Here is a 12,777-nt window from a genome sequence, read left to right on the forward strand (position 1 = left end):
AAGGGTTTTAAACTGGAAGAGGGGAAATTTAGATGAGATATTAGGAAGAAACTCTTTGCTGTGAGGGTGGTGAGACCCTGGTCGAGGTTGCCCAAAGAAGCTGTGGCTGCCCCATCCCTGGAGGTGTTGAAGGCCAGGCTGGATGGGGTTTTGAGCACCCTGGTCTGGTGGGAGGTGTCCCTGCCCAGGGCAGGGAATTGGAACTAGATGATCCTTAAGGTCCTTTCCAGCCCAAACCATTTTTTGACTCTGCACAGCCTGGAGGTAGCAAGACCAGGCATCTCTGTATGTTGGGATCTCCTCCTGATCTGTCCGGCCACCCCACTTCTCACTGTCAGCATTTGCTGATGGTATCAGGTGTGTAGGCAGAGTGCTTAGTTGATAGGAAAAGAGCTGAGGGGACTTCCCTCTTAGTTTTTGTGTGTCCTGGCTGGGGATGGAGCATCTGCCTGTGAGAAAGGAAATTATGGGATTCCATCCCATCCCTCCAGCCTCTTCCATGACCTGCTGGGTCCTTGCATTTGGAGAAGGGGAGTTGGTAAGGGGGAGGACACACTGGGAACATGAACAGTACAGATTTGGAGTTGACAGAGTAAGGGTTGGAGAGGATAAGGGAGACAACTTGATACGTAATATTATATAGGAGAGAGTGTATATATACATATATATATCTGTAGAGGGGGGGAGGAAGGAAGGCTGCAAGGGCTGAGCTACTGCAGGCAGCAGCTCCATAGGCCAAAGCTGCTGCTGCTGTCATGATAAACTACTCTGGGGACTGAGGACACATCATAAGGAGTCACGTATTGTTCCAAAAGACATCTCAAACCACATTCTCTTGGCCTTTATTTCATTCAAGTGAAATGGGCAGGGAGGAGCAAGAAACCTTTGTTATAATTCAGGAGATTCCCTTGAGTCTTGCTCACGCCAAACATATGAATTTACAAGATATTTGGTAAATTGAGTAATGTTTTCTTTCAGGAAGCCATTTCTGACACATCCTGATGTGTGATACTGTCTGGGGACTTGTCGTTAAATTTTGTTCTCGAGGCATTAGGGGGTCTGGTTGTTCTCTCTCTGAGACGTGGGCTTACTGCTTTGCCCAAGAAATTAGACTTCAAATCAAAACACATTTTTGGTAACAGTTGTATGCAAAAAGGAAGTTAGTTTTGCCTATAGATAGACTCAGGATGATGTCTGAATTTGCCTGTGGAATTTAAGGGAAACTAATTAATAGGAGTGAAACATAGGAATTTTTGAGGTCATGTGGGTTTTTTTCAAAGAGGTAAAGAATTACAGTATTCCTCCAAATGAACACTTTGTCTTAGCAAAAATGCAATTTTCAGTTTATATTTCCACCTAAAGATCAAAAAGAAATGTGTGGAGTTGTTTTCTTGCTTATTTTTTAGTTTTTGAGAGTCAAACTGAAAACACCATCTCCAGTACAGAAAAGTGCCCTCTTGGCTTTGAAACTGCTTGTTCTGGTGCCTCAGCAGGTAAAGGGTGGGAGCCTGATGCTCTCACAAGTTGTTGTGGTTCATCATTTTAGCTCCAAAGGTGACTGATGTGTCAGCAAGGGTGATGGTTATCATGAATATGCATAGCAAGAGGTGACGTCTGTTCCAAGGAGCTCATAGTCAAAGTCAAAATGTCAGCCAGGTTTAAAAAAATAAATAAATAGAATAACCAAAACCCCCCATCCCACTTCTGCTCTTGGCAAAGAGGGCACAGAGAGGGAGTGGAAAGTTGCCTTTGGTAGAGGACAATGCATCCAGGTCTCTATTCGTGAGAGAATTCATGGTGGGAGCTGCCTGCGTGGTGTCACCACCTGCATCCCAACCTTCATCCTGCAAATTCCATTACGAGGGGATCGTCTCGAACTTTACATTTGGATTCAGTTGGACTTGGACATTTGACTTCAATCATGAGATCACCTCATTAATTTAGCCTTATGTGTGATGAGTAACCCTCACAAGTGGGAGATGCTTCCCTTCATCCCAAATCCAAGTGGCTGCGTTGCTCTGCAGGAAAGGGTTCCTGTGGGATCCTTTCTGGCACTCTGTCCTGGGAGGGAACAGAGCAATGAGGAGAACCAGTGTTTGCATCTGGCAGCCCACTGGGAAGACTGGCACCAGCTTCATGTTCAGCCTCTGGGGGGTGGGCTGACAACTGTGGCAGAGCCAGCTCCATTCTCTGCCATGAAAAACCCATTTCCAGTCCAATTACCCAGAAAATGCGGGTTAAAAAGGCAGCTTCTCTGTGGGGGGAGAAAGCTCTAATATTAAGAAGTTGAGTGAATGGAGAATTCCTCTGGAAATCTAATGTGGGGCAAATTCCCATAATGATATGCAGTTATTTTTTCGCAAAGAAATAGGCTGATTGTTTTTTCTTGCTGATTTTCCGAGGGACTGTGCCTCTGTTCTGGAGAACTATTGTATCTCCCAGTGAGCTTTATCAGAAAGGACATGAGAAGCACTCATAATGAGAATTAATGTTTCTGCTGATTAGGAAGAGATACTCAGCACTTGTCGAACAAAGTGGAATTAGTAACAAGTTAATCCATCAAATCTGAGGCTAGCACCAGTAGCCGACTTTTCCAGATGGAGATACAGAAAGATTAAGAACAATTTGCTGAAGGCCATGGAGAAGTCAGGAGCAGAACTAGGATTCTCGCGTATCAGTTGGAGGATCCTCAAAATACTTGCTGTAAAAAAGGAATAATCCCTAGGACTCCCACTGAACCTACACCATGGAGTGCTCTAAAACATCCAAAACAAAAGGGGGGGCTACAGGAGAGATGGGAAGAAACTCTTGCTCAGGGTGGGGAGCCATAGGATGAGGGGAATGGTTTTCAACTAAAAGAGAGGAGATTGAGATGAGATCTCAGGAAGAACTTCTTTGCTGTGAGGGTGGTGAGAGCCTGGCCCAGGTTGCCCAGAGAAGCTGTGGCTGCCCCATCCCTGGAGGGGTTCAAGGCCAGGTTGGAGGGGGCTTGGAGCACCCTGGTCTGGTGGGAGGTGTCCCTGCCCAGGGCAGGGGGGTGGAACTCAATGATCTTTGAGGTCCCTTCCAATCTGAACCATTCTATGATTCTGTGTCTCCCAGGCTTTATTCTCTGGCTCTGAGCACGCTGGTGCTGTGTGTGCTTGAGATGCAGCTCTCCTTCAGCAGGGCATCCTTGCCTGGAGTTCCAGCTCCCCCAGGGCCAGCTGTGCCCATGGATCTGTGGGGGCAGAGACCAGCCCTCCAGAGCCTCTCTCTGCTCATGGCCATCCCAGCTGGGAGCATCCTCCCTCTTGCTAAGGACATTTGTTTGTCACATCCCAGGCTCTCGATGAGGTGTCAGTACACAGCTCGCAGCATTAGCGACTCTGGACGAGCCCCTCAGGCCTATGTGTTTTATCCTGTTTTTTCCTGGGTGTTTCAGAGCTCCACTCCAACCCATTCCCAAGGGCATTAGGTGCTCAAGTACCTTTTGAGAATATGAGGCTCTGTCTCTCTTTCCTCATACGTGAAATGGGAGTAAGAGCACTTCATCCCACTCCTGTGTGCAGACTGCATTAAAGACATCAAATGCTGCAGGAATAAAGGGCAATAAATAACAACTTTGCCTTTTTGTTATGATACCAGCAGGGACCAGCAGCGGCAACTGGCTCTGCGTTTCAGACATCTCCTGGGGTCAAGATTTCTGGCTTACTTCCCGTTTTTTAGCAATAATTATTTGGTCAGTTTTACCTGTTTGGCCTTTTGTGTGTGTTTGATGGGAAACACAGAGGACTCGTACTCTCCTTTTGATGTGAGCGTGTGGGTGAGCCGTGTTTGATCAATGCGGCATCGCTGTGCACACACTCCTGCCCTTTGAAACCAAATCTAAAAACTTGTGTCGCTCCACGCTGCTTCTGTGGTCGCTTATTGTCTAAGCAAGGAACAAAAGCAAAGCTTTTCAGTTCTTGTGTTTACTGCTCTGGTCTTTGTGAGGAATAGCAGGCGGCCTTTGGCGAGGCCTGATTTGAGGCAGCGTCAGACTGGGTACACAGCCAGGGCTTACAGAGAGGCGCACGCAAAACAATTATAATATAATGCCATCCTGGGCTGCGTCAAGAGAAGCGTAGTCAGCAGGTCAAGGGAGTGGATTCTGCCCCTCTGCTCTGCTCTGGTGAGACCCCACCTGGAGCACTTCATCCAGCTCTGGAGTCCTTAGCACAGGAAGGACATGGAGCTGTTGGAGCGGGGCCAGCGGAGGCCAGGGAGATGCTGGGAGGGCTGGAGCCCCTCTGCTGGGAGGGGGGGGCTGAGAGAGTTGGGGGGTTCAGCCTGGAGAAGAGAAGGCTCCGGGGAGACCTTAGAGCCCCTTCCAGTCCTCCTAAAAGAGCTCCAGGAAAGCTGGGGAGGGACTCTGGATGAGGGAGGGGAGCCATGGGATGGGGGAGAATGGTTGTAAATTGAAAGAGGGAAGATTGAGATGAGATGTGGGGAAGAACTTCTTTGGTGTGAGGGTGGTGAGAGCCTGGCCCAGGTTGCCCAGAGAAGCTGTGGCTGCCCCATCCCTGGAGGGGTTCAAGGCCAGGTTGGAGGGGGCTTGGAGGAACCTGGTCTGGTGGGAGGTGTCCCTGCCCAGGACGTGGAGGGACTGGATGGTCTTTAAGGTCCCTTCCAACATGAAACATTCTATGATTCTATGACATGATAAAATAAGAAGGTGGAGCAAACCTTGTCAAGTGCAGGTGGAGCCAGAGCAAAGTCTCCACGGTTGGGGAGTTGTGGTTCCCTTGCAGAGGACACAGGAATGTTTCTGCTCCTCTTACAGTAATATCCATAAGAGTTGCCTGTTGGGGAAGGAGCGTGCAGGGACATCGGGGGGAATTCCTGTGTGTAATCCCAGCAAGTGACTCCTCTCTCAGGTGATGGAGAAGGGCCCTGGGACAGGCTGCACGGGGGAGAGGGGGGTCCCTCTGCGTTTCTGAGTGAAGCCGTAGCGCTGCACGGGGATTGCCTGACAGGCCAGGATTGCAGCAAGGGAGCACCAAAGAGCATCTAATAAGAAAAGGGGCACAAACCCCTCTTTGTTCCCTGGCAAATGTGCTCTGGGCACCTGCTTGATATGAAAGGCAAGAAAAATTCCAAAAATGGAAGTTAGTGAAAGAGGCAGAAAGGAGGACAAAAGAAGCATTATTGTTAAAACCGGCATTAATTTGCATTCGCAATTTAGTCTCACAAATGGCCCTTGGGGGTAATGAGTTACCTGAATCAAAACTCTATTGAGGATAGAAATTGTTTTTAATTATAATGCAGAATAGACTGAATAGCTTGAAGGAGGGGCTTCCAGCAGACACAAAGTAGAAGGGCAAAGCAGAATTCCTGGTGGCATCTCTATAAATATTGTGATTTGCAGTAATGATGTGAGGCTGTCAGGCTTCCATTCAAGAGCAGTAGCCATCAATCTTAGTTTGATGCTGCCTCACCTGTACCCTTCTTCTCCCCTCCCTGTTTTTCTGTGGAGGAAATTCTGCCTGACACTCAGAATAGCTAATGGTATTCAACACTGGCCTGGTTTGAGCAACACAGGACTTAGTTCTTTTCTAATGCTTGGGAAAACTGCACTTTTAGAAGACTGTAGTGTCTGAATTTGTGAAAATATTTACTTTATAGCCAGCTCTGGGATGCGGGTTTCAAGGTCTCAGTGTTTTTGAGCCTTGCCAGGTGCAGGGCTGAGGAGGAGTGAGACCCAGGCACTTGACTCAAGGTGCCACCAGGATAGTTTCATACCATAAATGTCACATTCCATATAAATTAGAAAATTTGCTGAGGGTTTTCTCTCTCCCTTGACGATGGTGGTCTAGAGAACTCCTTGTCCCGATGCCAAAGCCCTGAGCCCTTCCCTTCTTCCCAAAACCACAGCACTCCCAGTCTCCCACATTGGCTGTCCCTGCTGGGAGTGCGCGGTTTCCTGCTGATGGAAGGGGCGGGGTATAATCCTTGTATATTTTATACTGGTGTCTTTTCCTGCTGATGGAAGGGGCTGAGTATAATCCTTGTATATTTTATACTGGTGTCAGGATCAATATTGGTCCTTCATGCGTTACTGGTGTAAATTATCTAGTCTTACTCTATTAAATCTGTTTATATTTTGACCCTTGGGTTTCCTTATTTTTTCCAATTCCCCTTCCTGCATTGGGAGAGGTCATCAGGTGAGGGAATAATTGCCTAAATGACAATGAATTGTGTGGGTTCCTCAAACCATAATAAGGACCTATGCAAAGGAGATGCAGGAACAAGAAAACATGACCTGTGAGAGCCAGGGAACCAGCAGTAAAGATTGTGACCCTTTGAAGATGTTCATAATTTGGACATAAAGCACAGCTTTCATTGGAGAAGGGGACAGCAGTCCCCTCTCAGAGGATTGGGTGGAGGTTCTCTGCTCACCTGGGAAGGAGGCATGAAAATGCCCCATTTCTTCAGCAAGGAAATGGATGTTTCGCCACCAGTGAAGATGTTTGAGCTTTCTGGAAAAAACTTAGTCCTTAAGTATTGACGGATTCTTCTTCTGGCCATGGGAGTGTGGACACAGGTACTGAGGGTGGCAAGGGCAACGTGCGGGTCAGTGGTTCCTGGTGCCACAGACACACAGACTGAACTAACTCAGCATGGCCGTGCAGTCCTGCTCAGAAGGATTTTAGCAGCACCAGTGAGTCAGAGAAAGGGAAACAACCAAGGACAACGTGTAATAGGAATCCTCCTTTTTGCTTAAATGCTGGCAGGGAGTTAATTTCTGTGGTCCTTTCTTCCCAAAGGCTGGCAGACTGATAGAGAGGACTCCCATATGCAAAGTCTCTCCCTCTCACAGGGGGACTGAACACTTGAGAGCATTTCTGTTGCCTGAAGATGGGTGTCTGGTGCCATTAGAGATGTGTTGGTGTGTCCTGCTTGGCTTCCAGCTATTAATTCAGAGGGTACAGGTCTCCCAGGGGTCTGACATTAGACTTGTACATTTAGGATCTCAAATCTCTCCCGTTGTATAGCTAATATTTTCCCCTCTTGCTTTAGCTCCTCTGACTTTATGACCCCATTAGGTCGTTACTGGGGAAGTTTTCCTGAAGCCTTTGCTGACCCAATGCTTATGAGATGAGTTTCCAGCCTGAGCATTTGCACTGGTGTTTGGGAGAGCCATGATTTCCCTGTCCCCAAATACAAGAGGAACCTGGGACTTCTCCAGATTGGGGTCCTGGCACAGAGGAGTGGGAGCTGCTCTCCTGGGATAATGGTGTAGAGGAGTTCCCTACATCTGCAGCAACAGAGGGTTTTGTGCTCTTTCATAACCACATGTAGCAAGTGAAACATTTCATCAAGTTATTTTAATCCATTAGCAATGGGTTTCAGGAAAACACCAGTAATGTATGTAACGTGCACCCAGGAGAAACAACAAATGGTTGGTTAGAGAATTTAGATTTTAATTAAGTAGATAACGTATGCTTGCATTTAGTCTTAGAAATGAAAATGTATTCACTGTAGAGTAGCTGGGTTCTATTAGGTCTCCCTGAACATAAAGAGAAGGGTTGATTATTACTGATTACTGAACTATTAGAGGGTTGTGCCTTGAGCTGCTTGATTGTAGCTCTGTTTGCTTCTGTTGCTAAAAGGGCTCTTGTCTGCTACCCAGATATGTGTGAAACAGGCAGCGTTTGGACTCAATCGGAAAATTAATTCTAGGTTACAAACCTCAGCAAATGATACAAATAATAGTGCTGGTTCCTTCTCTCTAGTCATAACAGCAGGTTTTCATAGCTCGTGGAAGCCTGTAGCAGGGACGCTGCACGTCACTCCCGCTCACCAGAGGCCAAGGTGAACGTGCTGCTAAAAGAAGGGGTCACTGCAAGAAAAGAGCACTTGGAAGTGAAAAGCAGACTCGTAGCTCTCCCAGGGTATTCCCGGGCTCTGTGATGTCTCCTTTGCACAGCGACATCAAAAGATTACAAGCCATATGATACACTTATGAAACGGCTTTATCTCTGGATTCCTTGTGAATGTTAATTAGAGAAGCCCAGCGACATCTTAGGAGGTAGCCAAACATTATAGTGATTTAGCAGTGGGGGGAGACTGAGGCACAGGGTTGTTAAGTGATTTACCTTTGAAGAAAGCTATGGGAGATCCCATCACGGGATGCAGATCTCCCACCTCCAGCCACTAGCTCTGCCTCTTTGGTGTGCTATTTATCCATACGTGCCACAAAACGCTGTTCTCCTTATTTCTAAAGCCAGTACTGAAGCCTTAAATAAAATGCAAGATTTCAGGGCCTTCTGCAATACTGAGGACCCAGGTTTCAGAGCTGTCCCAGCCACTTTCTCACTGCAGAGCAACCAGAAAGCCGGTGGCTCTGTGACCCACCTGAAGTGATCTCATTTGATGGGTGATTGCCTGGAGAAAGGGTTTGCCCAGAAGGTAGCACAGCCAGATGATACCCAGCTGTCCAAATGGCACTTTGGGCTGTGTCAGATGGAAATACTTTAGGATGGTTTCACACCGCCCTGACTGCTGGAGACCAGAGAGTGGCTGCTGGCCTCGGGAAGAAGGGAAGGAAAATATATCTTAAGCCTCACTTTTTTGTCTTTGGTCTAGTTCAGCATTGCTTCACCAGACCACAGCTTGGAGACTGAAGTTTTCTGTTTACACACATGTTTTGGGCCTCTCTTGAGCTCTTGTCGTTTATCCCCATCGTCTTGAAATGCCTCCAGGCATTCAGAGTTCTCTCTCGGCTGTGCTTCCCCGACCACCCTGGGAGGATGTCAGTTCCAGGTATTACCTTGAAGGATGTAGTTACCCCATAAAATGAGTTCCCAAATCTGTTATCTCAAGCAACAGATTACATACATGTTTAGAGAGATTTGTCTTCCAAGGAAAGCTTATCCAGGAGCTGTTTGATGGCAAAACCTGAATGAACTGACCATGGAAAACTGGAGAGAGTCCAAGACCTCATACATCCATGGTCCTGACAATATGTCTGAATATCTGGAAGAAGGACTTTTTAACAATTTCCATTAATGGAAGGCAAGCTTCTTAAACTGCTTTGATTTGTGATGGGCCTCTGTTAACTTAGTTATGTTTCAGTTAAGTTACCTTTGGAGAGCAATAATCTGTTAATAAGGGACTTGGGAGAGGTGGGTCTGATCTCTGGCAGCCTTAGTGCATGTTTCTGACATCTCTGGGTAAAGAATGCATCTCTGCTGATGGCAGCCTCGTTCTTTTGGGCATCTCTAAACCTGGAGATGGGTGCTTATACTTACCTAGCAGTGGATGAGTAAGTCTAATCTGACAGGCATTCATTAGACGCTTGCATCCCAAGACGAAGATTTCTATGCAAAAGAAATACATATAAGATGCACTGGAAAAGATTTTGCCTTCTGTTGTCTCTTCTTGCTGAGTGCGTAAGTGAAAGAAGAGATGACCTTTCCTGGACCCCTCATTCAGCAGGTTTCACCTTCTCTTGCATTTGTGCTTCATGGCAGAAGGGGGAAAAAAAAAAAAAGTGAAGGAATTGGAGGATTTTTTTTTTTCCCCTTTGTGTATTTAGGACAGTGGAGAGTAACTGAAATTGTTAAAAGGCTGATAGTCTTGTGAGGGGCTGCCTTTCACGAAGGGAAGGAAAACATTGTGCAGGACAAAGGCAGTGTCTGAGCCTCTGGCTGAGGAGAGAACAAAGCCTCTGCTTCTGCTCCTGTGTGGCTGCGCCAGGCACCATCCCTTAATAAAGTGATATAATGCCTCAAATGGACAAAACCCTGGTGGAGTCCCATCAGTTCCTCCCAAAGGCGGCGTTACTGGGGCCGCGTTGTCCATCTGGAGCAGGTTATCGGGTGCCAATATGTTATTTTTGCGAGGAGGTGCTGCGGTAATAATCCATGTGCAAGTTCTCAGCCATTCACAGTAACGATAACGGGATATATTATTTGGGTTTTTTAGCTTCTCGTAACAATGAAACCTTCCTTCTACCCCTCTCATCCCTTTAATGCTGACCCATGTGTCCAATCCACTTAAATAAACCAGGAAAGTAACCATTAATGTCAAAGTTCCATAATTAAATGCTGACTGACTAACCGCTCGCGCTTGCAACATTGTACCATAATTTTTAAAGAATATCCAAGTTGACATTAGACTTTTTAAACAGATTAATTAGTCACATTTCATTTTAAGTGGCGCTGACTTAATAGGTACTGCTAATGTACAGTATGTATTTACTTAAAGCCATTATAACATAATATTTACAGGATACTTAACATGTATTAATTACTGTATAATGAACCTCGTGACTACAATATTGCCATTCTTGCGTGGCTGTAAAAGTTTTATCATCTTGTGAGGGGGGGAGGGAAATTAAAATAAATTGCATGCACATTGAATGCTTATTTTTCATAGGAAATGTGCAAATTATAAGAAAATGTAAAACAGGGGGCCCAGTAAATCACAAACAGCTAACAAATGCTCTGAGACATGCTATAATGTTTTTATGAGCGTGTTTTACAACCCATTCATTACGCTGTCTGTCCTTCTGAAAGCTGGTTATTAGACTGACTGTGCAAAGTAACATGTGAATATCTGTGCAACTAGCCATGAAATCACAACTGAGCTGATGGCTTTTATTTTCCCCTTTTTGTCCTGGAAGATGTCCTGTAACATTTGCCCCGATACCGTAGCTCTGCCACGCGTGGCACTGCCGTTTGTGTTGCAGGAGGGGTTGTGCTGAGGAGCAGCGTGGAGCTGGCAGAGGTGTGTGTTCCTGGAAACGACATACACCCAGCCCGGTCTCTTCTTCCCAGGGATAAATAATTTGGGATGCTGCAGGTGGAAATGAACCATGGCCTCAAGTGTTGCTCACATCTCTTGAGCCCCTCTGCCCACGTTTCAGAGTGGTCCAGCCCGTGGGTAGATGCATAGAATCATAGAATGGTTAGAATTGGAAGGGACCTTAAAGATAATCCATTTCCAACCCCCCTGCCCTGGGCAGGGACACCTCCCACCAGACCAAGTTGCTCAAAGCCCCATGAGATGCCATCAACTGGTGCGATGAAGGGTTTTCTGGGGGTTGGGACTCTGCGAGGCTGCAGGCTGAGAGGTGGCTCAGCTTGTCTCCCCCCTGAGGAGCGTCCGTGTGGGATTTCCCTGCTGGAAAGGAGGATAATATCATTGCTTGAGGCAAGGGGTCAGAGAAGTTTGTCAGCTGAGAGAGAGAATATTTGCTCTGCGCTGCCTGTCAGCCGGCTGGGGGCCGGCCGCAGGTTGGGCTGGCTGTCAGGGGGAGGTTAAAGGTGTGCTTAAACTTGGCTGCTGGAGGAAGTAAATGCTCGAGGACCTCTCTGCCTGCTCCTTTTTCATTATGTGTCTGATGTGCAAAATAATGGAAGCAGATAACCCTAGAGACCCCGCTGTCGACCCCGCAGCCTCCTGTAAAGTGAGCACACAACGTGCCATAATAGGCACAAAGGGAAAAGCACCGGCGTTTGACAGCCAGGCAACGCTGCCGTTCTCTAATTTCCCTTCCACTGCGACATTGCAAACAGCTTCATATTCAAATGGCTGCCTGTCTATGATTGTCCAATTATTCACTGCATTCTTTCTTTGATGGCACAGATGTTCTCAATTTCTTGGAGTAGAGGTTTGTTTTTTTTTCATCTAGAAAGTCGTTCCGCCTCAGAAATGCAAAATTCTCCACAGTTCACCAGGTTCTCTGATGGGTTTGCATAATTGGTCTTCAATTTGCCTATTGTTTTGTAATAGAAAGCCTATGTTTAATTTCATTTTTGTAAACCTGTAGAAAGAGCAGAACATTCTGCCATTTAAGTCATTCTCCTCATTAGGATCCGAGCGGGTTGTGAACATTTAGACTTGATTATAAGGCACAGATTGTGCTGAAAGGAACACATGCTTTCCTCTTCCATTGTTTTAAACACATTATGAGGCTGATCCAGCAAGATGTTAAACACGCTCGGCTCTCTTTGTACCTTGGTAAGAGGTGCTTATCTCCTGGCTGGTCATTTCTGGGTGTGCTGGAATGGCAGGGAGGGCAGCCCGGCTCTGTCGCAAGCAGGGATTGTTCAAACTGTGGGCATTGGTGACTATAATTTCCTGGGAAAGGACATTTTGATCACTTCTGAGTGAGGGCTGTGAGCTGCTCTTTCAAAAAGGCTTTCCCAGGGCCTCAGTTTCCTTTTGTGTAATGGGTATAATTATAAATATACCTGTGGGGTTAAACTGTTAATCAGCATTCGTGAAATCACTTGGGCTTCTCGTTTATATATCATTCTTAGATGCTCCTTTATTTATCATTCTTACGTGGTAAGGCAAGGTAGAGATACCTGTGTGATACAAATACCAAAAGTGCTACGTAACAGAGAAAAGCATTTCTGAAACTTCATAGGAACAACAACAGGAAAACCCCAGCAAGACCTAACACCAGCTGACGAGGAGCTCTGGGGGTGAAACTTAGTAAATCAAACCCTGGGAAATAAAAGAAAAAAAAAAAAAAGAAATTGGAAAAGATTAGAGGCTTGCCAGGATAATTCAAAAGAGATAAAGGGATGACCCAGGGAATTACAGCCTCACAGCAATCCTGCGTAAAAGGATTAGGTTGAGGCCCCAGCGACAATGAAGGGGCCGGCACTGGAGCTGTGCTGGGTACCCCAGGACCAGGAACTGTTTCACAGAGAGACACCCTAAGTTTTGTTTTCCCCAAGACTTTTGGTGCAGGGCAATAAAAGCTTATTGCAACAGCCCCTGATGTCTCTGGGATGT

This window comes from Calidris pugnax, unplaced genomic scaffold, assembly GCF_001431845.1.
Source record: "Calidris pugnax isolate Ruff unplaced genomic scaffold, ASM143184v1 scaffold133, whole genome shotgun sequence".
Taxonomy (NCBI): domain Eukaryota; kingdom Metazoa; phylum Chordata; class Aves; order Charadriiformes; family Scolopacidae; genus Calidris; species Calidris pugnax.